Raw genomic sequence first — 25,880 nt, forward strand, 5'->3', positions numbered from 1 at the left:
CCCCTGATGTTATTTCCTATTATCAGCTTCCCAAATAAACAATGGTACTCAAATCCTTTTCTCAGGATCTGCCTCTAGTAAAGCTCAAATTAAGACAGTTCATACATAGATAAAAATTTGTTGAGTATTTTCTAAAATAAAACCTATGGATCAACATTGATGGTTCATAGGTGCAAGATTGCAAAGATTATCAAACTTGATCCTCAAAACACCATATAATATTGTACTTGGTAGCTGCTAGAAGAGGAAGTAACTAAATATGATTGAAATATGATGAGGGCAGTGGTTTTTTTTTTTTTTTTTTCCCTCTTTATTGATGAATCCCCAAAACCTGGAAGAGTCCTGGTCATATACAAGCACTCAATGAGTATTTTCAAGGAACACTTAAATTAATAATAATTCACCTCCATCTGGTAAGGATGTTGCTTTTGATGGGGAACTCAGATTCAAAAGGGTAATTACCTGAGCTATAAAGGAAAAAGGAACTTTTAAGAGAACTCAGCAGAAGTAATCCCAGCAGTCAGTGGGACAGCACGTACAAGGCCACCTCAATTTTGTGGATATTATAAACATAGTTTAAAGATACATTAACTAAATCTCAGAGAAGTAAAACAATTTATTCACCATTCATCTATCAATGGACACTTGGGTTGTTTCCGTATCTTGGTTATTGTAAATAATGTAATAAATATAGGCATGCATATATCTTTTTGAGTTAGTGTTTTCATATTCTTTGGGTACATACCCAGTAGTGGAACTACTAAATGATATGGTATTTTATTTTTAACTTTTTGAGGAACCTCCATACAGTTTTCCAGAGTGGCTACACCAGGTTGCATTCCCACCAATAATGCACAAGGGTTCTGTTTACTCCAAATCATTGCCAACACTTGTTTCTTATGTTTTTGATCTTAGCCTTTCTGACAGGTGTGAGGTGATACCTCACTGTGGTTTTGATTTACATTTCTTTGATGATGAGTGATGTTGAGCATCTTTCCATGTGACTGTTGGCCATCTGTATGTCTTCTTTGGAGAAATGTCTGTTCATGTCTTTGACCATTTTTAAATTAAATTATTTGTTATTTAGGTGTTGAGTGTTTAAGTACTCTATATATTTTAGATACTACCCCTTTATCAAATATATCATTTGCAGTGTCTTCTCCCATTCAGTGGCTGCCTTTTTGTTTTGTTGATTATTTCCTTTGCTGGGAAAAAGCTTTTTTATTTTGATGCAGTCTCAGTAGTTTATTTTTGCTTTTGCTTCCCTTGCTTTAGGAGACATCTAGAAAAATGTTGTTGTGGCTGATGTCAGAGAAATTACTGCCTGTGCCCTCTTCAAGGATTTTTATGGTTTCAGGTCTCACATTTAGTCTCTAATTCATTTTGAGTTTTTGTGTATGGGGTAAGAAAATGGTCCAGTTTTCTTCTGTTGCATGTAGCTGTCCAGTTTTCTTAAAAACATTTATTGAAGAGACTGTCTTCCCCATTTCATATTCTTGCCTCATTTGGCATTGATTGATCGTATAACTGTGGGTTTACTTCTAGGTTCTCTATTCTATTGATCTATGTCTCCATTTTTGTGCAAGTACCATACTATCTTGATTACTATAGCTTTGTAGTATATCTTGAAATTTGGGATTGTGATACCTCCAGCTTTGTTCTTCTTTTTTCAAGATTGCTTTGGTTATTCTGGGTCTTTTGTGGTTCCATACAAATTTTAGGATTATTTGTTCTAGTTCTGTGAAAAATTCTGTTGGTATTTTGATAGGGATTGCATTAAGTCTATACATTGCTTTGGGTAATATGGACATTTTAACAATATTTGTTCTCCCAATCCATGAGCATGGTACATCTTTCCATTTGTGCCATCTCCAATTTCTTACATCAGTGTTTTGTAGTTTTCAGAGTTATTGGTCTTTCACCTCTTTGGTTAAGTTTATTCCTGGGTATTACTTTTGGTTCAATTATAATGGGATTGTTTTCTTAATTTCTCTTTCTGTTACTTCATTATTAGTGTATAGAAAGGCAACAAATTTCTATATATTGATTTTGTATCCTGTGACCTTACTGAATTCATATATTAGTTCTAGTAGTATTTTGGTGGAGTCTTTAGGGTTTCCTATATAGAGTATCATGTCATCTGCAGATAATGAAAGTTTTAGTTCTTCCTTGCCAATTTGGGTGCCTTTTATTTCTTTTTGTTATGTGATTGATGTGTCGAGGATTTCCAGTACTATATTGAATAAAAGTGGTGAGAGTAGACATTCTTGTCTTGTTCCTGACCTTAGGGGAAAAGCTCTCAGTTTTTCACCATTGAGTATGATGTTCACTGTTTTACATATATGGTTTTTCATATATGGCCTTTATTATGTTGAGCTATGTTCCTTTTATCCCTACTTTGTTGAGGGTTTTTATCATGAATGGATATTGTACTTTGTCAGATGCTTTTTCTGCATCTAGTGAAATGATCAAATGTTTTTTATCCTTTTTCTTATTAATGTGATGTATCACATTGATTTGTGAATACTGAACCCCTCTTACATCTGAGAAATAAATCCCACTTGATCATGGGGAATGATTTTTTTAATGCATTGTTGGATTCGGTTTGCTAATATTTTCTTGAGGAATTTTTTGCATCTATGTTCATCAGTGATACTGGCTTTAGTTTTTTTTTTTTTTTTTTTTTTTTGTAGGTTCTTTTTTTGATTTTCGTGTCAGGGTAATGCTGGCCTTGTAAAATGAATATGGTATCTTTCTTTTTTTTTTTTTTTTTTTAAGATTTTATTTATTTATTTGAGAGAGAGAATGAGATAGAGAGATCATGAGGGTCAGAGGGAGAAGCAGACTCCCCGCTGAGCAGGGAGCCCGATGCGGGACTCGATCCCAGGACTCCAGGATCATGACCTGAGCCGAAGGCAGTCGCTTAACCAACTGAGCCACCCAGGCGCCCGAATATGGTATCTTTCTTTCCTCTTCTATTTTTGGAATAGCTTGAGAAGAGGTATTAACTCTTCTTTAAATGTTTGGTAGAATTGCCCTATGACACCATCTGGTCCTGGACTTTTGTTTGTTGGGAGTTTTTTGATTAATGACTCAATTTCATTGCTGGTGATTGATCTGTTCAAATTTTCTATTTCTTCCTGGTTCAGCTTTGGGAGATTGTATATTTCTAGGAATTTATCCATTTATTCTCAGTTGTTCAATTTGTTGGCATATAATTTTTCATAATATAATTCTTTGTATTTCTGTGGTGTCAGTTGTTATTTCTCCTCTTTCATTTTTTTAAATTTTGAGTTCATTCTCTCCTTCTCTCTTTTTAATGAGTATAGCTGAAGGTTTATCAATTTTGTTGATCTTTTCAAAGAACCAGCTCCTGGTTTCATTGATCTGTTTTATTGTTTTTCGTTTGTTTTTGTTGCTGTCATTTGAATTTCATTTATTTCTTCTCTAATCTTTATTATTTCTTTCTAGTGGCTTGGGGTTTTGTTGGTTCTTTTCCTGGCTCTTTTAGGTGTAAGGTTAGGTTATTTATTTGAGAATTTCTTCTTGCTTCTTGAGATAGGTCTGTATTGCTAGAAACTTCCCTTTTAGAACAGCTTTTGCTATATCCCAAAGATTTTGGATTATGGCATTTTCATTTTCATTTCTCTCCATGTATTTTTTAATTTCCTCTTTGATTTCTTTGTTGACCCATTTATTGTTTAGTACCATGCTATTTAACCTTCATGCATTTGTGTTTTTTCCAGATTTTTTTTCTTGTGGTTAATTTCTAGTTTTATAGTGTTTAGATCTGAGAAGATGCATGGAATGACTTTGATCTCTTTGAATTTGTTGAGACTTGTTTTGTGGCCTATTATGTGGAGAATGTTCCATATGCGCTTGAATGTGCATGTTCTGCTTTAGGATGGAGTGTTCTGAATATATGTGTTAAATACATCTGGTCCAATGTGTCATTGAAAACCACTGTTTTCTTGTTGATTTTCTGCTTGAATGGTCTATTCATTGATGTAAGTGGGGTGTTAAAGTCCCCTAGTATTACTATCCATTACTTTCTTTATGTTTGTTATTAGCTGCTTTATGTATTTGGGTGCTCCCATGTTGGGTGCATAAATATTTACAATTGTTATATATTCTTGTTCGAGTGTTCTCTTTAAGATTATATAGTGTTCTTCTTTGTCTCTCATTATAGTCTGTTTCAAAGTCGATTTTGTCTGATACAAGTATTGCTACCCTGGCTTTCTCTTTGCCTCCATTTACATGATAAATGCTTCTCCATCCCTTCGCTTTCAATCTGCCTGTGTCTTTAGGTCTGAAATAAATCTCTCTATAGGTAGCATATAGATGGGTATTGCTTTTGTATACATTCTGTCACCTTATGTGTTTTGATTGAACTGTTTACTTCATTTATGTTCAACGTAATTATTGGTTATCTTTCATTGCCATTTTGTTTCTTGTTTTATATTTTTGTAGTTCTTCTCCGTTTCTTTTTTCTCTTCCTTTCTTCTCTCTTGATTAGTTGCCTTTCTTTAGTGATATACTTGGATTCCTTTCTCTTTACTTTTTCATATTTGTGGTTACCATTAGGTTTGTATATAACAAATTCTGCCTATAGCAGTCCATATTAACTTGATTGTCACTTAAGTTTGAACCCATTCTTTACTTCTCTCATGTTTTAGATATATGGTTTCATACTTTATATCCTTTAATTTTGTGAGTCCTTTGACTAATTTTTATAGATATGTATTCACTGCTTTTGTGCTTTCTACTTTTCTCATTCTTACTTAATGTTCTTTCTTTTCCACTCAAAGAGTCACCTTTACCATTTCTCATAGGGCTGGCTTAATGTTGATGAATTCCCTTAACTTTTTTTTTTTTTTTTAATCTGGGCAGCTATCTTTCCCTTTATTCTGAGTCATAGCTTTGTTGGATATAGTATTCCTGGCTGCAGATTTCTTTTTTCTTTCAGCACTTTGACTATATCACGCCACTTTCTTCTGCCCTGCAAAGTTTCTGTTGATAAATCAGCTGATAGCCTTATGAAGTTTCCCCTATATGTAACTGTATTCCTTTCTATTGCTGCTTTTTAAAAATTCTCTCTTTATCACTTCTTTTTGCCATTGTAATTACCATGTGTCTTTTTGTGGACAATTTTGGGTTGATTTTGTTGGGGGCTGTTTGTGACTCCTGGATCTGGATTTCTGTCCAGATTCGGGAAGTTTTCAGCTATTATATCTTCAAATAAATTTTCTGCCCCATTCTCTTTTCTCCTTTTGGGATCCCTGTAATGCAGATGTTATTATATGTGATGGTGTCATTGAATTACCTTAATCTATTCTCATTTTTTATTTATTCTTTTCTCTCACCTGCTCAGCTTGATTCCTTCCCATTACTCTGTCCTCCAAGTCACTCTTTCATTCTTCTACTCCTGTTAGTCTACTATTTATTATCCCTAGTGAGTTTTTTTTTAATATCAGTCATCGATTTCTTCTACTCTGATTAGTTTTTTTTGTTGTTGTTTTGTTTTCTATTCCTTAGTTGAGGGACTCACTGAGATTTTCAACTCTTTTCTCAAGTTTAGTGAGTATCTTTCTGACCATTATTTTAAATTCTGTCTCAGGCATATTGCTTAACTGCATTTTGTTTAGGTCTCTTGCTGTGATTTTTGTCCTGTTCTTTCATTTGGGATGTATTCTTCTGTCTCCTAATTTTGCCTAGCTCTCTGTGTCTGTTTCTATGTGTTAGGAAGCTATGCCTCATGCTCTTGAAATTGGTGACCTTATGAAGAAGAGGTCCTGTGGTGCCCTGCAATGCATTGTCCCCTATTCACTAGAACCTAGCACTTCGTCAGTGTCTCCTATGTACATTACATGTGCCTTGCTATTTTGGTTGACTTGTGTTGCCCTCAGTATAGTCATCTGTAAAAGTTCTGTTTGCCTGTTGTGGGCAGGGTTTGGTCCCTGTGTTGTTAGTTGGCCAGTATGGGGCTGCCTTGAGCTTGAGTTGGGTCAGACCAGGCATTTTCCAGATCTGTAGTTGCACTGAACTGCAGAGCGCTCTCCCTGTGTTGTTCCCTGAGTGGCTTTTATGAGTGAGTGGGGCATGCAGTCAGACCAGATGTCTGCCCCTAGGCTACTTCTGGAGCCATGGTGGAGCTGGTGTGTGTGTGGTTATCTTCCCTTCTCCCCAGGGCAGGAGTCACTTTGGAGTAGTGCTGTCCTGTCAGGTCTGCTTGTATAATGCCATGCTTGTGGTGCTGCTTTGGATGGATTCCTGCTGAAGATGGGTGTATAGGGGAGGTCTGCAGGAGAATGCAGGAGCAGGGTGTGCTGTTAGCAAGATAGGCGGAGAGTGTTGGCACTGTTTCCTGCAGGTATCCCTGTATCTAGGCTGGGGGTAGAGGAGGGAAATCTCATCTGCCAGCTCTTTTATTTTGGTGAAGTCTCCTAAAGATCCCTGCCCATCCTGTCTGTGCATGTCCTGAGATTAGTAAATAAATATTCTTGTATACCCCAGGCCTTTTTCTATTCTTTTTTTTTTTTTTTTTAAGATTTATTTATTTATTTATTAGATGGAGAGAGAGAGCATGAGTGGGTGGGAGGGACAGAGGGAGAGAGAGAGAGAGGGAGCATCTCAAGCAGACTCTGAGCTGAAATCAAGAGTCAGACACTCAACCAGCTGAGCCACCCAGGCATCCCTACCCCAGGCCTTTTTCAAACTATTGCTTCTCTGCTGTATCCCAGTGGGGTGGTTTTTTTATGCTGTCTCTTTAAGGGTGGGAACTCAGTTTCCAGTTGCCCACAAGCTTTCCCAGAGGTAAGCCCACTGATTTTTAAAGTTCGAGGTGATGAGCCCCACTTATTGTAAGAACTAACAAAGTTAAGCCTCTCTGGTTTTCAAAGCCAGATGTTATAGGGATTTATCTTCCCAGTGAAGGTTCCTCATGCCTGTGGTGCCTGTTGTAGGGTCTGCCTTTCTCCCTTCTCCACACTTGTGGGGCATCTCCCTCCCACAGATAGTCTTGCAGGTCAGTTTGATTCTCAACCATTGTCTTGCCCTTCCTACCATTTTCACTGTGGACTCTTCTTTATGTTTAGCTGTGGAGAGTCTGTTCTGCCAGTCTTTGGGTTATTTTCTAGGTTATTTATACTGATGTGGGTGTTATCTGAGTGTATTTGTGGGACAAGGTGAGCTTAGAATCTTCCTACTCTGCCATCTTCCATGGACGTCTTCCACTTCCTCATATTTTAACAAATAAATGGTAACACATAAAAAGTCCTGCAAAATATGAAAAATTATAGCATACTTAAATAAAAGTGCCTGAAGTAAATAATTATCAAGAAGGAAGGTAAAATTCAACAGGTGTTTCCACAAAGGAGAAAAGAAGGTTATTCCTTTGAACCTAAGATGCTGGAAAGAGCAAGAAATGATCTTCTTTCATAAGACTTTATAAAAGTTCCTGAGGCTTGAGACCCTAGAGCCAAAACAAAACAAAGCAGAACAGAAAAACAAAAAATGGGCAGAGTCCTTAGAAGCAGACCAGTGGACTTACACTCACTTGCATCCTCAGGCTGAGAACACAATTCATACTCACAGGAGTGCATCTAAGTGCATCTCCTCAGGTCCTCCATGACCTCAAACAACTGCTCTGTCCTCAGTCTCTTTCATTTCCCAGTGAGCAGCATGACTTACGTTATGCATATTCATTCTACACTTGCCTCCAGCACAGGGACCCAAACACATTCCTTCATGAATCACTATCATAACCTTTTAATAGTTGGGAGTATTTTAAAATAAAAGTAAGGAGGAAGTAGAGATTTTTTGAGCCCTTGGATAATACCAGTTAAGGTATCAGGTTTTTAAAGAGGACATCTCATGTCATTTGAAAAAAATGTACATATCATTTTCTTTGTCTAAAAAACATGTTTCTGTAACGCTAATTTCCATAGTCTAATCTTAGTTTTTCCTCTTTACATACTACAAAAATTGTTTTTATAAAGCTTTTATTTTGTGAACTTTTTTGTAAGTAATTTGAATAGAAAACTGAATATATGACCTCAAACATCTCTCTGTCACTGAAATTCTCTGATCCTCTGCCTAACTCTTTTTTGAACCCTCTTCAGAATTGCTCATTATTAGAAATACCTAAAATATCTTGTTTTAACACTGTTTACTGATAGAACTGAACCCCAGGGACCCTAATATTACAAGGTTTTGGTGTATTCGCGCAAGACTAACAATCCAAAGGAATTTAAGAAAAGAAATAACCAAAAGAATTTAAAGCAAGAAATAACTTACAAATATCACAAAACAAAATAAGCACTAAAGGGAAGGAAATACAGATTGTGTATTTGAGCTATTAGACATTCTTTTATCACATACTTAGTCTTTAATATGTTAGTTAAATAAAAAATAACACCCAGACATTTTTTCTCCAGTGTATATTTCATCTTACAATTTATTGTCCTTTTTCCTTAGTGGATCATCTATGATACTTATTTGCCTAAGTATCACACAGTTTGGCACACAATCACATACTGTTTATATGATTCTCTAAATGCTTGTCTCCCTGGGAGATTACAGGTAATTAAATTTCCAAAAGTACTCCCTCCTTTCCTTCTTTCTTTCTTTCTTTCTTTCTTTCTTTCTTTCTTTCTTTCTTTCTTTCTTTCTTTTCTTTCTTTCTTTCTTTCTTTCTTTCCTTTCTTTCCTTTCTTTCCTCTTTCAGCTACAGTACTCAAGTAACCATTATTATACTTCTTATTTTAACCAGTAGTTCTGGGCACAACGCCTGTTCATAATAAATTCCCTAATATTGGTGGAGTTAATGAATAAATGAATAAGTGCTGACTGATTTGAATTAAAATAAAATGCATGCTGGAGAAGACACTGCTGGTAGAAATCAATGAAACTATTGTTGTTGCCTAAACTGCTTACATGCCATTCATCCTTAGATGTGTATCATTGAGAAAGTGCTAGGTGGCAAGTATTATTAAGTGCTTTTCTTATATCATCTCATTTAATCCTCACAATAACCCTAAGGGAATAATTCATCATAAATCCTTTATTTCAGCTGATAGAGAAGTCAAATAAAATTGGCTTAAACAACAAAGGGATTATGGCATAACTTCATTCTGGGCCCACATGGTCAAGGATAAGTCTCCTAGCTCTGTATTATCTAGATAGGCTCCTTATAGTGCTTTTAGTAGCTTCAGATTCTCCCCTCTGGTTGCAAGATGATTATAGTTATAGATAAAACAACTTCACACCTTCAAAACATTGGAAATATATGAAGCCTTCATTCTAGGAAGTCTCAACAAATGTCTTTTCAGATGAGCTATGTACCCATCCTGAATTAATCACTGTGAACAATAGCATGGAATATGTGACTGATTTCAGCTCCTCAGTATCTCCTGGAATGGACTGATATCAGATGACTTGGAATCATGTAGACAAAGTATATATGTCAGGGGTGGGGGTATGGATTGACAGGAATATAAAAGTATATTCATTAAAGAACATAGATATGGACACTAGAATGCAAAATAAAAGAAAACCACTATGTCCAGTACCTCTGTTTTAAAGTTAAGGAAACAAGGGCTCAAAGGATTTATGTCATTTTTCCAAGATCATGCAGCTAATACTGGCAGAAGTGCAATTCAAAATCAAGTCTGTCTCCAACACCAATATATTACATGACCTCCCTTAAATATTTATTACTGTCCTTAACTCTGCATTCTGCCATCACAAAAGTGCTTCTAAAGTCTCCTGCCACTGAAAGAGTATCCAGTGGACTATGAGTACTAGAAATAAATATATTTTCTTTTTATAATACAACTTTATTTTGAATGACATCTCTCTATCCTGCTATTCATCTCTATTTAAATAATAAAATTATCATTCACTAACTAATTTTTCTTCCAGGAGCTAATTCCCACCCCTTTATATTTTAGGAAGATGTTGATTGGGAAAAAAAAAAATGTACAGAAAAGAGAAAAGAATTATTTGTCTAAGCAGCAGTGACAGAAAATTGGTAGAAGCCATGGGACACCTGGGTGGCTCAGTCAGTTGAGCGTCTGACTCTTGATTTCAGCTCAGGTCATGATCCCAGAGTCATAGGATGGAGCCCCACATTGGGCTCTGTGCTGTGCGTAGAGCCTGCTTAGATTCTTTCTCTGCCCCTCACCCCATCTGCTTGAGTGTGCGCTGTCTCGAAATAAAATTAAATTTAAAAAAAATTGATAGGAGCCATATTTATGACAGAATGTATTAGAGCATTAACCAATGTATTCAGAGTAGGATTTTTTTTGTTTTACTTGATAATTTTTGTGATGAGTCTACCTTAAGTGAAAGCTTAAGGTAAAGGAAATCAGTCAGCCCATTCTGGGGAATATTATTTTTCACTGTGATATTCCATAACTACAAAACTATTCACTGACTGTTTAGGTGAATGCATGAATTGAATTGATTAGAATACTTTTAAAAACAAAACAAAACAAAAACCTCATAAAACTAAATCAGTTTAATTTTAGACATGTTAAATATATCTTAATATTTATAATTTGCAGAGCATATATTCAGGCCATTTTCCCTAAGGTGAGATTTATTAAATCTGAAGGTGTTTCCTTTGTCTGCTTTCTCCTAATTCCAAAGAGAATTTTTAGATCAAGTTTTGATAACTTTTTGGAGTCCTGCTTTCTTTGTAATTTTCTCTCACCTTTTATGAGGGAGATTGCTTCACTGATAGGTTTTTTGTTGCTGTTTTTTGTTTTGTTTTGAGAGGAGAGGAGGTGCAGAGGAAGAGGGAAAGATAGAATCTTAAGCAGGCTCCATGCACAAAGCTCATAGTGGGGCTTGATCTCAGGACCCTGAGATCATGACTTGATCTGAAATCAAGAGTCAGAAGCTTAATCAACTGAGCCACCTAGGCACCCTGCTTTGTTGATGTTTCTTATCCAAGATTAAATTGACTAGTTTTAATCTCAATGTTTTTAGTGTACTTTTAAGGCTAATGTTTATAAACAGTTCTATTTGAGAAGAAGAGTAAGTTTGGACAAGTTAGTCTAAAAATCTCAATGTCTTCAATTTTATAATTTAATTTAAAATCCTAATTATTTCTAAAACAAGAACATTAAAGAAAACATAGAGTATATATATGAATATGTGTTTAAATATATTATGCACCTGGATCTGTTAGAAAATCCCTAAATCAAGGAAGCCTGCAGAGCCAAGGAAAGCATAGAGGAGGAGGTAGAGGTCATCAGACCTAGAGAGAGGGGCCCAGCTAGACACCAAATCACAAGGACTAAAACATATCCTAAAATCTTAGAACTGAGTCAACCATCAAGTTTGGGTTGGTCTTGGATAAAAACCTGACCATAGAGGGACTAGCCTTCTGTGACATGGGAAGTGTTACAGACTGAATATTGTATTAGCTCAAGCAGAATACTGTTAACAAGTACCTAAAAATATGGGAGCAGCTTAGGAACTGGGTAATGCATAGAGGCTGAAGGAGTTTTGAGGTGCATGCTAGGGATAACCTGGATTGCTGTGAAGTGTGTGTAAGTACAAATATGGAGGTTAAAGGCCATTCTGGTGATGTCTCAGAAATGACAAACATATTATTGCCAATAGAGAAATTTCATGCATGTTATAAAGGGTCAAAGAATTTGGCTGAATTGTGTTCTTGTATTTTGTGGAAGATAAGATGATGATAACTATCCAATAGTTAACTCAAGAAATAGTTCACTCAAGAAATTAGTTAACTCAAGAAATTTCTAAGCAAAATGTTAAAGGTGCAGCCTAGATTCTCCTGATTATTTATAGCAAAATGCAAAGAAGCGAGATGAAATGAGAGAAACTGTTACACAAAAAGGAGCCAGAACTCAAGATTTGGACAACTCTCACCTTCTCCGTATTGTGTATTATGGAGAGCAGTTTCTAAGAATGCAAAGTGTGGCTGGACTACCACTTAATAGAGAAATCATGAGGTTATATGAGCAGAAACTGACAGTTTGAACTGAAGTAGTAGGAGATGAACAAAATGAAAGAAGGCTATCAGACTTAGATTCTGTAGGATCAGACAGTAGAGCTACCTGGCTGTGAACATGTCATCCTTGAAGAAAAAGGAAGAATGACACCAAGGCAATTCATAGATCTGAAGGGCTGCCCAAGGGACATGGCTGGTTCCTACTGGTTTCAAAGGATAGAGCCTCTCTTTTTGGTGTGGCAGTATGCCACCAACCAGTTCCTGAGGGGCAAAGGCAAAGCCCATTGCTCAAGGGGTAACCTGCCCCACAGAGCTGAAGGTGCAATGCTTCCACACAGAACCATGGGGGATAAGGCTGCCATCCCTAGTGGGCCTGGAGGGCATAGTGAAGATGTTTATTCTTGAGCCTTAGGATTTAATGGAGTTTGCCCTAAGTTTAGACTTACTTGTCTACGCTAGTCCAGACTTGTCTAGTTTAGACTTATCTTTCACTCCTTTCTTCTTCCCAATTTCTTTCATTTGCAATGGGAATGTCTATTCTATGTCTACCCTATCATATTTTGGAAGCACTTGTATGATTTCACAGGTTCACAGCTGGAGAGGAATTTTGCCTCAGGATAAACCTTACCTCAAGTCTCATTCATACCTGATTTAGATAATAGATGAGACTTGGGCTTTAGGCTTTCGAGTTGATGTTAGATTGCATTAAAACTTGGGCTCTTGGGATGGGATAAGTATATTTTACATGAGAGATGGGCATGGATTTTGGGGGACAGGGGTAGGATATTATGGACTGAATGTGAGTATATACCCAAATTCATATACTAAAGCCCCAATTTGAAGTGTGACTGTATTTGGAGTAAGAAAGGAAAGTTAAATGAGGTCCTATAAGTGGGACCCTGATTTGATAGGATTAGTGTTCTCAGAAGAAGAGATACCAGAGATCTTTCTCTCTTAACCACCATGTGAGGACACTAAAAGCCAGGAAGAGAGTTCTCATTGGAACCCCACCAGACTGGCACCCTAATCTCAGACTTCTAGCCTCTGAACTATGAGAAAATAAATATCTGTTGTTTAAGCACCCTCAACATGTGGTATTTTCTTATACCAGCCTGATAAGATTAATGCAGGAAGGATGGCTAAATTTAAATTGCAAGAGAAAAATCACCAATCATTGGCATAATTTTATTTACAATTTCAATAACACTATAAAATATCTGTCAAAGCCCCCATATCAAGACCCCCATGGAAACTTGTGGATCACAGAAGTCTGCATTTATTAAACTTGCTGAGTAAGGGATAGTGTTCATATTTGCAGAGGTTAAGTTAAGAATCATACAGAGTTTATGGGGCTGGGATTAGTATCAGGGTAGTTTCAGGTTAGATGCTTGTTAATGAGGTCTGGGGAAGGACTGATCAGAATTTGTAAGCTAAGTGAGTTGATGAAACTGTCCATGGTCTTATATTAGAGCACATGAACCCATGCTATTTATGGAGTTAATCATTAAATCAGTTTGTGGTTATAACCAGGAAAATATATATGTGAATGAGCTGGCATTAAAACAGTTGAGGCTCAAGGAAGATGGTGGAAGAGTAAGTTGACCCATGTTTCATCTGGTCCCTTGAATTCAGCTAGTTATCTATTAAATCATTCTGAACACCTGAATTCAACCTGAGATCTAAGAGAAGAATTATTGCAATTCTACAAATCGAAAAGCAACCACTTTTTGCAAGAAGTATGAAAAGCTGTCATGGAACAAAAGCCACATAGAGCAACCAGAAGCAGCTTACACTGAGTCTGGCCCCCTGGGAAGGGGTGGTGCAACTCTGCCAAGGCAAAAACACCCAAGAATCAGTGCAACAGGCCCATCCCCCAGAAGACCAGCAGGAACATCAGGGAAATACCAAGTTTGTGGATCACTCAGACCTGAAAAACTCCTGCACTAAGGGAAAATAATCTATAGAATTCGAGGTTTTTTTCTCATGAGTCTTTAATCTGTTTAAAATTTTCTTTTTCTTTTTTCTTCATTATCCTTTTCAACTAGTTTCTTATTTATCAACTCTTTGTTTTTAAGTCTTTTTAATTGTCATTTTTACATTTATATTTATAGATATATTCTTCATTTTTGGCTTCTTTTGAATGTATCTATCTATCTATCTATCTATATATATATCTATATCTATTTTCTTTCTTTACAATTTTGGGATTTAGTGTCTTCTGACAAACAGACCAAAATGCACTCAGGACCAAGTAGATCACCCTGTTTTGTTCACCTGTGAGATTATATTTTCTTTTTTGGTTTCTGACTTCTTCGGATTTGTCTAGTGTGTATTTCACTGGGATCATGGTTGATATTTTTGATATTATTCTCTCTTTCATCTATTCTTCTCTGGACAAAATGACTAGAAGGAGAAATTCACAGCAAAAGAAAGAACCAGAGGTAATACTCTCTGCCATAGATCTAATCTGATAAAGATAAAATCCTGAAAGTAGCTTGAGACAAGAGGTCCTTAACATACAGGGAGGAGCATTAGACTGGCAGAAGACCTTTCCACAGAGACCTGGCAGGCCAGAAACGACTGGCATGATATAGTTAGGGCACTAAATGAGAAAAACATGCATCCAAGAATACTTTATCCAGGAAGGTTGTCATGTAGAATGGAAGGAGAGATAAAGAGCTTTGAGGACAAACAGAAACTAAAAGAATTGTGATCACTAAACCAGCCTTGCAAGAAATATTAAAGGGGATCCTGTAAGCAAAGAGAGAGCCCAAAAGTAACATAGACCAGAAAGAAACAAAGACAATCTACAGAAACAGGACCTTTACAAGAAATACAGTGGCACTAAATTCATATCTTTCAATAGTTACTCTGAATGTAAATGGGCTAAATGCCCCAATCAAAAGAACCAGGGTATCAGATTGGATAAAAAAGCAAGATCCATCCATATGTTGTCTACAAAAGACTCATTTTAGACCCAAAGACACCTCCAGATTGAAAGTGAGGGGATGGAAAACCATTTATAATGCTAATGGACATCAAAAGAAAGCTGGGTTAGCAATCCTTATACGAGACAAATTAGATTTTAAACCAAAGACTGTAGTAAGGAATGAAGAGGAGCACTACATCATACTTTAAGGGTCTAGCCAACAAGAAGATCTAACAATTCTAAATATTTATTTAGTATTAAATAAATTCTAAATAAATTAGAATTAAATTAAATTCTAAATATTTATTTAGAATTAAATTTTCCCTTCTAACTTGGGAGCAGCCAATTTTATAAACCAATTAATAACAAAAATAAAGAAACACATTGATAATAATACAATAATAGTAGGGGATTTTAACACCCCACTCAGTGCAATGGACAGATCATCTAAGCAGAAGATCAACAAGGAAACAAGGGCTTTGAATGACACACTGGACCAGATAGATTTGACAGATATATTCAGAGCATTCCATCCTAAAGCATAAACCAAGTAGGAGAAGAGGAATAATAAAGTTTAGAGCAGAAATCAATGAAATAGAAACCAAAAGAATAGTAGAACAGATCAATGAGACTAGAAGCTGGTTCTTTGAAAGAATTAATAAGATCTATAAACCCCTAACCAGACTTATCAAAAAGAAAAGAGAAAGGACACAAATTAATAAAATCATGAATGAAAGAGGAGATACAACCAACACCAAGGAAATACAAACAGTTTTAAGGATATATTATGAGGAACTATAGGCCAACAAATTAGGCAATCTGGAAGAAATGGATGTGTTCCTAGAGATGTATAAACTACCAAAACTGAAACAGGAAGAAATAGAAAACCTGAACATATCCATAACCAGCAAGGAAATTGAAGCAGTCATCAAAAATCTTCCAAGGAACAAGAGTCCAGGGCTGGATGGCTTCCCAGGGGAATTCTACCAAACATTTAAAGAAGAACTAATACCTATTATTCTGAAGCTGTTTCAAAAAATAGAAATGAAAGGAAAACTTCCAGACCCTTTCTATGAGTCCAGCATTACCTTGATCCCCAAACCAGACAAAGACCACCAAAAAGGACAATTACAGACCAATATCCCTGATGAACATAGATGCCAAAATTCTCACCAAGATACTAGTCAATAGAATCCAACAGTACATTAACAGGATTATTCACCACGACCAAGTGGGATTTATTCCTGGGCTGCAGGGGTGGTTCAACACCCCACAAATCAATCAATGTGGAACATCGCATTAATGAAAGAAAGGACAAGAACCATATGATCCTCTCAATTGATGCAGAAAAAGCACTTGACAAAATACAGCATCCTTTCTTGTTTAAACTCTCCACATTGTAGGGATAGAGGGAACATACCTGAACATCATAAAAGCCATAAACGAAAAGCCCACACTCTCAATGGGAAAAACTGAGAGCTTTTCCCCTAAGGTCAGGAACACAACAGGGATGTCTACTCCCATTGCTGTTGTTCAACATAGTACTAGAAGTCCTAGCCTCAGTAGTCAGACAAAAAAAAAAAAAAAAAGAAAGAAAAGGCATTTAAATTGGCAAAGAAGTCAAACTCTCACTCTTTGCAGATGACATGATACTTCATGTGGATAACCCAAAAGACTCCTCCCCAAAATTGCTAGAACTCATACAGGTTTTCAGCAATGTGACAGGATATAAAATCAATGCATAGAAGTCCATTGCATTTCTATACACTACAATGAGACAGAAGAAAGAAATTAAGGAGTCAACCCCATTTACAATTGCACCAAAAACTATAAGATATGTAGGAATAAACCTAACCAAACAGGTAAAGGATCTGTCCTCTAAAAACTACAGAACATTTATGAAAGAAATTGAGAAAGACACAACAAAATGGAAAAACATTCCATGCTCATGGATTGGAAGAACAAATATTGTTAGAATGTCTATGCTACCTAGATCAATCTACATATTCAATGCAATCCCTATCAAAATACCATTGACATTTTTCACAGAACTGGAAGAAACAATTCTGAAATTTGTATGGAACCAGAAAAGACCCCAAATAGCCAAATGAATGTTGAAAAAGAAAACCAAAGCTGTTGGCATCACAATGTTGGACTTCAAGCTCTGTTACAAAGCTGTAATCATCAAGACAGTATGGCACTGGCACAAAAACAGACACATAGATCAATGGAACAGAATAGAGAACCTAGAAATGGACCCTCAACTCTATGGTCAACTAATCTTCAACAAAGCAGGAAAGAATGTCCAATGGAAAAAAGACAGTCTCTTCAATAAACGGTGCTGGGAAAATTGGACAGCCACATGCAGAAGAATGACACTGGACCAATTTTTTATACCATACACAAAGATAAACTCTAAATGGATAAAAACCCTAAATGTGAGACAGGAATCCATCAAAATCCTTGAAGAGAGCACAGGCAGCAACCTCTTCGACCTCGGCCACAGCAACTTCTTGCTAGACACGTCTCCAAAGGCAAGGGATACAAAGGCAAAAATGAACTATTGGGACTTCATCAAGATAAAAAGCTTTTGCACAGCAAAGGAAACAGTCAACAAACCAAAAGGCAATCTTTGGAATGGGAGAAGATATTTCCAAATGACTATCAGGTAAAGGCCTGTATCCAAGATCTAGAAAGAACTTATCAAACTCAACACCCAAAACCCAAATAATCCAGTCAAGAAATGGGCAGAAGACATGAACAGTCATTTCTCCAAATACATATAAATTACAAACGGACACATGAAAAAATGTTCAACATCACTTGGTGTCAGGGATCTATAAATCAAAACCACAATGAGATACTACCTCACACCAGTCAGAATGGCTAAAATTAACAAGACAGGAAACAAATGTTGGCCAGCATGTGGAGAAAGCAGAACCTTCCTACACTGTTGGTAGGAATGCAAGCTGGTACAGTTATTCTGGAAAATACTATGGAGATTCCTCAAGAAGTTAAAAACAGCTACACTATGACCCAGCAATTGCACTACTAGGTATTTACCCCAAAGATACAGATGTAGTGATCCAAAGGGGCACCTTCACCCCAATGTTCATAGCAGCAATGTCCACAACAGCCAAACTGTGGTAAGAGCCTAGATGTCCATCACCAGATGAATGGATAAAGAAGATGTGAGATACACACACACAACGGAATATTACTCAGCCATCAGAAAGAATTAATACCATTTACATCAATATGGATGGAACTGGTGGGTATTATGCTGAGCGAAATAAGTCATGCAGATTAAGACAATTATCATATGGTTTCACCCATATTTGGAATATAAGAAACAGTGCAGAGGATCATAGGGGAAGGGAGGGAAAACTGGGAAGTCATCAGAGAAGGAGAAAAACCATCAGAGACTCTTAATTATAGGAAACAAACTGAGGGTTGCTGGAGGGGATATGGGTGAGGGGATGGGGTTATTGGGTGATGGGCATTGGGGAGGGCACATGACATGATGAGCACTGATGAATTATTGAACTCTACATCTGGAATTAATGATATACTATATGCTGGCTAATTGAATTTAAATTAAAAAAATAGAAAAACAAACAGTTTAGGCTTTAGATAGTTTTTCTGTCAGGACATGGTTTGTACAGTTTATCCATGTTGCAAGTCATAGTAGAATTTTTTGGTTTGTCTTTCATTTCTCATCTGATACTCAGAATAGTGTCTTCCCTTTTCAACTTACTCTTTATCCACAGCCCTTTCATATCATTTGGCTAGATCTTTTAACCTCTTGATTTAAATATTTTATAGTTCACCTAAAAGTCAAGCTAAACTATTATATTATTTTCCCCCCAATTTTATTGAGATATAATTGACATATAACATGGTGTAAATTTAAGGTATATGAGATGTTGATTTCATACACATATATTGCAAAATGTTTACCATCATAGGGTTAGCTAACATGTCCACCATGTCACATAATTAGCATTTCTTTTTTTGTGGTGAAAATGGTTAAGATCTGTCATAGCATCTTTCAAGCTAATAATATACTATTAGTAACTATAACCATGTACATGAGATCTACAGGACTTATTCATCTTATGATTAGACATTTGTATCCTTTGACCAGTATCTTCCCATTTCCCCCATACCCTAGCCTCCGGTAATCATCATTCTACTCTCTCTTTCTATGAGTTAGGTTTCTATAGATTCCACATATAGGTCATATCATACAGTATCTATCTTTCTCTGACTTATTTCACTTAGCATAATACCTTTAAAGTCCATCCATGTTGCAAATGGCAGGATTTTTTTTTCCTTGTAGTTGAATAATATACCATTGTGTGTGTGTATGTGTGTGTATATGTATGTATGTGTATGTGTATATATGTATATATACATCTGCATACACACATATATGTATATGTATATATGTGTGTATATATGTTTATTTATATATACATACATATACATATATATATATATATATATATATATATCACATCTGCTTTATCCATTCACCCCTTGACAGACACTTAGCTTATTTCTGTATCTTGCTATTTTGAATAATGCTGCAATGAACATGGGAGTGCAGGTATCTCTTCAAGATCCTGTTTTAATTTCTTTTGGATATATATTCCAGGAGTGGGATTGCTGGATCATAAGGTAGTTTTATTTTTAATTTTATAAGGGACCTCCATACTGTTTTCCATAGTGGTACCAGTTTACATTCCTACCAACAGTACACAAAGTTTCCCTTTTCTTCACATCCTCACCAACACTTACTTCTTTTGATGATAACTATTCTAAGAGGTGATTCCTCATTGTGGTTCTGATTTACATTTCCCTGATGATTAGTGATGTTGAGTGCTTTTTCATGTACTTGATGGCTATTGAGGTCTTCTTTGGAAAAATGTTTATAGACCATCATATTCTTCATTGCAGTTGCTTAGGATTCTTATCTGTTCTAGACTTCCTTTCCTATAGACTTTAACTCTAAGCACTCTTTTCACCTGGTTAAAAAAATACAATTGTATACATCCTGATTAAATCCTCTGGAATGTAACTTCCCTCAGTATTTCGAGATTTTCAAATATTGGGCAGTTTCTTAAACATATGCTTCTTATACCAAGGTATTAGTATGCAAGACTATTAAGAGTGCTAGATAATTTAGGATAAAAATAATTTAATTCTTATTTGTAAATTAAGTACATATTTGTTGCATAAAATTATGGTTTTTTAAATCGTTAGAACTAGACTTAAAATTATGTTTGCTTAGATTACAGCAGTGTACTTTGTCCCATAGATCTTTGGGGATGCAAATTCATTTTCTTTTCCTATTAATTAGACTCCAGAGGAGAAGTTTGATAAGCACTGCTATAGCAGGATCATTATTAATAGAGTCTAATTTATTTACATGATTTTATAAGGCTTAATATTTTTTAATGTTTGAAATATTCATAGTTTCATAGTTTTCATAGGCTAAGTCAGTATTTTATTTGACATATTAGAAAAGGGGTATCTGGCATGAAATCGGAGCTAAAATGCACACTTTGATAGGTTGGAATAAATAAGTACAAACTTAGAAGTCTTTGTCTTGACATTTTCATTAGCTAATATGACATGTCATTGACATTTTTTTCCTTTATCCTGCCAGTTTACCTTACTCAGGAGTCCTATCTTCCTGCAATGCCAAAGGAAATTTTGATTATGTTATAATAAATCAATTATTACTGATATTAGTCATCATATTTTTATCTGATAAAAGAAAATGACAAAATGATATTTCTAAAATTATCACTGTATTATTGGAGGAGTACCAGTGATATTTATACTTAATATTTGTTTTTAAGAAATGTAAGCTATAAATATTTATAATATGTGATAGATTTAATTTGTTTCATTTCCATCATTGCAATTCTCACATACTTCCATTTGAGGCTGATACTTTAACTATAAATCTTAAACTTTCAAAAAGAATGGGAAATTAGAAGCCATAATAACAAATAAGTAACTTAATGAGATTCTACTCCTAAATTTGGCATAAGTCAACAACTTGCTTTTGTTTTGTTTTGTTTTCTTGAAAGCGAACAAAGCAACAGCTGTGGCTAGACACAGCATCTCTAAGTTAGAAAATGAAATATTGAACACTGGGATGAAATATGAAATTCATACTTTATAAGTCTACTAAGACTTCCATTTAGCAATCCATGAGGTCAGAACTCAGAAGTTCCTACAGTTTGCTAAGGTTTTTAACACTTTTAGGTTTACTGTTTTCAGGCAGATCCTGAAATTCTGAGAATATGAAATCATCTCTATAACCAGTGTGTGTGTGTGTGTGTGTGTGTGCATGCGCGCACGTGCACACACACACGCTTAACAGTTGTCGTCCAGTCTCCTCTTGAATATTTCAGCAAAAGTAAACCTAGAACTCTTCAGTATGGAACAGCTTGAATTGCTTGGAAATATAGTCAATATGGATATTTGTGAATGTTTGCCATTTATGTGTCCTTCATCTAAATGATGAAGTGCTCTGGGGTATAATGTTTTAAAGGAAAAAAAAAAGAAAGGATCCGTTTATCTCCATTCAAAATTCACTCTATCTCTGACAGAGCATTTGAAAAGATGGAGAAACTAGCTCAGGACGGTAGAGGCCGTGTGGCGTTGCCATTACTCTGAGGAGAGAACAGTTGGTAGAGGGGTGCAAAAATGCAGAGCAATAAAACCTTTAACTTGGAGAAGGAAAACCATACTTCAAGGAAGCAGCAGCAGCAGCCGCCGCCACCGCCATCTTCCTCCTGACATCACTGAGGAGGAGAGGAGGAAACTATTTGAGAAATACGGGAAGGCAGGCAAAGTCTTCATTCATAAGGATAAGGGCTTTGGCTTTATCCGCTTGGAAACATGAACCCTAGCGGAGATTGCCAAAGTAGAACTGGACAACGTGCCACTCCGTGGAAAGCAGCTGCGTGTGAGCTTTGCCTGCCATAGTGCATCCCTTACAGTCCAAAACCTTCCTCAGTATGTTTCCAATGAACAGCTGGAGGAAGCCTTTTCGGTGTTTGGCCAGGTAGAAAGGGCTGTAGTCGTCGTGGATGATCGAGGAAGGCCCTCAGGAAAAGGCATTGTTGAATTCTCAGGGGAGCCAGCTGCTCGGAAAGCTCTGGACAGGTGCAGTGGAGGTTCCTTCCTGCTAACCACATTTCCTCGGCCTGTGACTGTGGAGCCCATGGAGCAGTTGGATGATGAAGAGGGACTTCCAGAGAAGCTGGTTATAAAGAACCAGCAATTTCACAAGGAGCGAGAGCAGCCACCCAGATTTGGACAGCCTGACTCCTTTGGGTATGAGTATGCCATGAGCTGGAAGGCACTCATTGAGATGGAGAAGCAGCGGCAGGACCAAGTGGACCACAACATCAAGGAAGCTCGTGAGAAGCTGGAGATGGAGATGGAGGCTGCTTGCCATGAGCACCAGGTCATGCTAATGAGACAGGATTTGATGAGACGTCAAGAAGAACTTCAGAGGATGGAAGAGCTGCACAACCAAGAAGTGCAAAAATGAAAGCAACTGGAGCTCAGGCAGGAGGAGGAACGCAGGCGCCATAAGGAAGAGATGCGGCGGCAACAGGAAGAAATGATGTGGCAACAGCAGGGATTCAAGGGGACATTCCCTGATGCAAGAGAACAGGAGATACGGATGGGCCAGATGGCTATGGGAGGTGCTATAGGCATCAACAACAGAGGCGCCATGTCCCCTGCTCCAGTGTCAGCAGGTATCCCAGCTCCTCCAGGACCTGCCACTATGATGCCAGATGGAACCCCACCAACAACTGAATGCTTTGGCCAAGCTGCTACAATGGAAGGAATTGGGGCAGTTGGTGGAACCCCTCCTGCATTCAACCATGCAGCTTCTGGAGCTGAATTTGCTCCAAACAGACGTACGTCGCCGATACTAAAGAATTTCAATGTCTAGTTTCCCCAAAACCCTTAAAAGAAGGACCCTTTTTGGACTAGCCAGAATTCTGCCCTGGAAAAGTGTTAGGGATTCCTCCCAATAGTTAGGTCTTCCTTGCCTGTACTACTCTGAGGGAGTTTGCTGGAGGCTGAGGGCAAGGGAGGGGCGATATTTAACAAATCAGTTCTGTGTGATATATCGTTTAACGAATTGATTTTGTGTGGTGCATTCCTGAGGTCTCATGTGATTGTTGAGGGCCTGTGGGGCGGGGGGAACCATTGCAAAATGGATCCAGTTAGAGCCCCCATTAATCTTGATCATTCCATTCTTTGTCCATCCTGTTCTATTTGGTTTCTCATTATACCCTCCAAACCCCAGAGACACTGCCACATACACCACAAAAACAAGCATCCCCCAGTGACCTTAGCCCCATTGTTCCATTCACTCGCAGGTGGGAATTCAGGCAAATGGCCACAGAGGTCACAGACAACATACATACGGTTCTGTTATATCCCGTATATTACCCCTTCATGTCCTAAGGAAGACATTTTCTCTTAGAGATTTTCATTTTAGTGTATCTTTAAAAAAAAATCTTGTGTTAAGTTGCCTCCATCTTTTTTCTTGGGTTAAGACAACCCAGGAATGGCCCTTTTGTGTCTATGATGTTGCTGTTCATAGCTTTTCTTGATAGGCCTAGTACACTCTTGGGAACAGGGTTGCTGTATGCTGAAGGTCAGACAGTAGCTCTTAGCCTTGCGTATCTTAGGTAGTTATGCTGTGCATTTTTTTTTATTGGTGTACTATGTTTGATTTGTCCCTGATATCTTTGGAGTTTTTCTGAGAAATGGAGCAGTAATACACCATCAACTTATTAAAATACATTTTAAGCCTTTAAAAAAAAAAAAAGAAAGAAAAGATGGAGAAACTAAGCTGTCTGGAAGACTGTGAGAATTGTAGTTTCATTTTGAATTGTGAACTATTGAGTAGATTTCTAATCTAAAGGAAAATGAAAGACTAAATATAATGAAGAAATAATGTCTTAGAGTAAGATGAGTGAGGTTCCTTTTGAGGTGAAGCAGAAAGAATTACTAGCAGTTCCAGATGCATAAGACTAAAAATGGAGATGTTTCCCTGTCTTAAATTTATGGCAATTGTTTTTAATCTCTATGTTGGAGTCTCAGATGTTTGAAGTGTTAGAAGCTCCCCAGGTGATTCTAATCTCTAGCTGTATTGAAAACCACCAAACTGGAAAAATAGGTCTTCCATTTGCTAGGAAAGAGAGCGAGAGAGAGCTGAGATAGGGAGATAGAGAAAGCAAAGAATGGGAGAAAGAGGTTGGTGGGAGGGGGATAATCTGGAAACATATAAAGCATTAATATCAGAAATCTTATGGCTCTAGCAGTTGGTTATTGATTCCTCAGAACTTTAAGTGGCTTGGAATGCCTGGAAAAAAGTCTTGTCCCTGGGACTTTTAGACCCAGATGAGATCTTGAAGCATGAAGTGGCTTTAAGATTGTGGGACAGATGAAACCATCATCTCAAAAGATATTTGTGTTCCCATGCTCATTGCAGCATTATTAAATTATTCACAATAACCAAGGTATGGAAACAACCTAAGTGTCACTGAATGAACGGATCGAGAAAATATGATATCTATATTATTATCTATCTATAATGATATTATTCAGCATTAAAGAGAAGGAAATCCAGACATTTCTGACAACACGAATGACGGTGGAGGGCATTATGCTAAGTGAAATAAGCCAAATAGAGAAAGACAAATACTGTGTAGTTCACTCACTTATATGTGGAATCAAAACAAACAAACAAACAAAAAACAGAAGCTGAACTCCTAGAAACAGAAGAAAAGTATTTTCCAGGATAGGGGGGTGAGGGGAATTAGGGAGAAGGTGGTAAAAAGTGCAAACTTGAAGTTATAAGATGAATAATGTCTGAGGACCTAATGTATAATACGGTGATATAGTTAACACTGCACTGTGTAATTGAACTTTACTAGAAGAGTAGAATCTAAATGTTCTGACAAAAAAAGGTAAATATGTGAGGTGATTGATGTAATTGATGTATTAACTAGGTGGGTGGAATCCTATGTGTACTGTGTATACATATATAAAATCACCACATTGTACATATCAGTTATTTTATTTGTCAGTTATACCTCAGTAAAGCTAAAAAGAAAAGATTGTGGGACATTATGAAACGGATCCTTAGTTGTCATACTATTCCTGTTGCAGACTGAATGTATTAATTAGTCCTTTTTAAAAAATTAAGCAGCTCTACAATGTAGATCAAAGAGTACTTGCAGATGGAGAGTACAATGTGGTATTTCCCAAGTTTCTGGGACATAGCTGCAGCTATAAGATACAGGAACACCACCCTGACAAGGACCTGAACTCTGTACCCCATACCCCATAGGCATCAGTGATATGAATTGCACTCACTGGGTCAAAATGAACCACACAGTAACACATATTCTTATTAAAATATGATGTGTGTAACCAAACACAATATTTCAAACTCAGTTTGGCCATCGCAGGGAATAGAAACATAACTTTCTTGATCTGGATATTATATAGCTCTGAATGCCGCCAAAGATTTCATTAATATTTCTGGCTGCTTTGTCAGGCTCTGTAATCATTTTGACCTTGCAGTGAATACTCCTCACCCTTTGGGGAGTGTTTCCGGAAATCACATCTGGGTTGCTCCTATTTCAGCATCAGGTGAAATACTTTCTGCAAGTTCAGATTCTTGGACTCAGATACTCAATTAGAATCTTGGAGGGTAAGGCTCAAGTATATACAAGTACTATACATTCCTTAGGTCTTTGTAATGTACTGTGCTTGAGAACAGTTCTTATGTTCCACTGGAAAAGTTGGAAAGGCTATTACCACCTATAAATATGTAGATTTGAGATGAATTTGGTATTTATGGGAAACAGTAAGAAAATTAATCAAAACTTGTAGTTGAGTCTGAGA

At 36.8% G+C, this 25,880-nt stretch overlaps 1 protein-coding gene and 1 pseudogene across 7 annotated transcripts in view; both read left to right on the forward strand.

The window, feature by feature from the left end:
• Positions 1 to 25,880, forward strand: part of CCSER1 (coiled-coil serine rich protein 1) — a 1,349,277-nt gene that overhangs the window by 779,950 nt on the left and 543,447 nt on the right. The window lies entirely within an intron of this gene.
• LOC116630152 lies at positions 21,126 to 24,657 on the forward strand (annotated as a pseudogene).

This window comes from Phoca vitulina, unplaced genomic scaffold, assembly GCF_004348235.1.
Source record: "Phoca vitulina isolate PV1807 unplaced genomic scaffold, GSC_HSeal_1.0 scaffold3, whole genome shotgun sequence".
NCBI classification, from domain to species: Eukaryota; Metazoa; Chordata; class Mammalia; order Carnivora; family Phocidae; genus Phoca; species Phoca vitulina.